The sequence below is a fragment of the Coenobita brevimanus genome, chromosome 53, assembly GCF_032717465.1.
Source record: "Coenobita brevimanus isolate Jiangsu-jjx chromosome 53, ASM3271746v2, whole genome shotgun sequence".
NCBI classification, from domain to species: Eukaryota; Metazoa; Arthropoda; class Malacostraca; order Decapoda; family Coenobitidae; genus Coenobita; species Coenobita brevimanus.
Window position 1 is genome coordinate 28346408 of NC_137006.1, and position 2149 is coordinate 28348556.

A 2149-nucleotide genomic window follows, 5' to 3' on the forward strand; every position below is an offset into this window, starting at 1 on the left:
AACATACAAGATTGAAGTAATGCGAGTAAAAGTGACTGGGGAATGGCTGGGAGAAGGAGGGAGGTGAGAAGACAGGAAGAAATCAGTAGGATAGAAGTTGTGGAAGCAATGAAGAAAGTTAAATTAGGGAAAGCCCCAGGAATTGATGGAGTGTGTGGTGAAATGCTGAAGCATGGGGGAGAGATAGTAGTAGAATGGATGTGGAAGATGTGCAGATTGGCCTGGGAGGAAGGTAGAGTCCCGGAGGATTGGAAGTCGGGTATAATTATTCCCTTGTATAAAGGAAAAGGGGAAAAAGAAGTGTGTGGTAATCATAGGGGCATTTGTCTTCTTAGTATAATAGGAAAAGTGTATTGTAAGATACTTATTGACAGAGTTAGAGAAAGAACAGAGGAATTAGTTGGAGAAGAACAGGGAGGCTTTAGGAAGGGAAGAAGTTGTGTAGATCAGATATTCATTCTTAGATCTTTAGTGGAAAAGTTTCTAGAGAAGGGAAAGAAGCTGTATGCGGCTTTCATGGATTTGGAGAAAGCATATGACAGGGTGGATAGACAAGGATTGTGGAAAGTATTAAGAATATATGGAGTAGATGGGAAGTTGTTGAATGCTGTGAAGAGTATGTATGATGGTGCTAAGGCTGCAGTGCGTGTAGATGGTGAACTAAGTGAATTTTTCTCTTTGAAGGTTGGGTTGAAACAGGGATGTGTCATGTCTCCATGGTTGTTCAATCTGTACATGGATGGGGTAATAAAAGAGGTACCAGGTAGGGTAGTGGATGTTGGAGTGGCCCTGGTGAGAGAGGATAGTGTTTGGAAACTCCCTGTACTGTTGTTTGCAGATGATACTGTGTTGTTGAGTGAAGACGAAGGGGAGCTGCAAGGCTTGGTGGATGAGTTTGGGAGAGTGTGTAAGAAACGGAATCTAAAGGTGAATGTAGGGAAGAGTAAAGTGATGGTCTTTGAGAGAGGTGAAGTCAGTGAATGTACAGCGAGGTTGGATGGTGAGGAATTGGAAAATGTGAGTACGTTTAAGTACTTGGGTAGTGTGATGAGTAAGGATTGAGGTTTGGAGGGTGAAGTGCTTGAAAGGGTACAGCAGGGAAGAAAGGTTGCTGGTTCTTTGAAAGCAGTGATAAGAAACAGGGAAGTGAGCATGGAAGTGAAAAAGTTACTACATGACAGTATTGTGATACCAACTCTAACGTATGGAAGTGAAGCTTGGACGTTGTTGGAAGGACACAAGTCAAGAGTGAGAGCAGTGGAAATGAGTTAATTAAGAGGAGCCTGTGGAGTCACATGGAGAGACAGGCTGACGAATGAGGATATAAAGGAGCGTTGTGGTGTGGATGTGGATGTGATACGAAGCGTTATGAGGAACACACTGAGGTGGTTTGGCCATGTGGAGAGGATGGAGGGTGAGAGACTGACGAAGAGAGTGTATATGAGTGAGGTGGAGGGGGGAAGAGGGAAGGGGAGGCCGAGGATGAGATGGAGGGATGGGGTGGAGAGGTATATGAAAGAGGGGGGTGTGAGTTGGCAGCAGGGCAGTGAAATGGCGGGGGACAGGGCGACATGGAGGCGATTTGTTTGTGGCCACCCCAAACGGGATTGAGGCGTTTGGCAATAGATAGATAGATAGATAGATGATCTATTTGTGGATGTGTAATTATCCATAAACTGTTAGATTGGACTGTTACATGCATATCATATTGAAAGACTAAAACGAGGAAGCCCGTCCATGAAAGTAAGTGTTTTGGTACGTCCTTTCACTGTAGGCGAGCTGTAGATAAACAATACTGCACAAAATGGCAAACTTACGGGTAACAGTAATGCAGTTTTCAGGCCGTAACTCGCGAACCGTAGCCTAAGTGCTTTTCTATACATGAAAAGAAACATCTACACTTGACAAGCAGCGTTTTGGTGCATAGTATGTTCGTGTACACCTTTCTGTTTTGGAGTTACGACTGATGAAGAAGTAAGAAAAAAGAAAGAAAAAAGAGAAAATCAATATTTTTGCGGTTCGACTTTCCGACTCCTACAAAGGTTAGCAAGACTGTAAATAGTTTTGCACTTCAATATCGAAGGTCTTTGGTTCATAAACTTTGAACTAAGCTTTGCACACTTTTTTGTGCAAATGCTCCAATACCCTA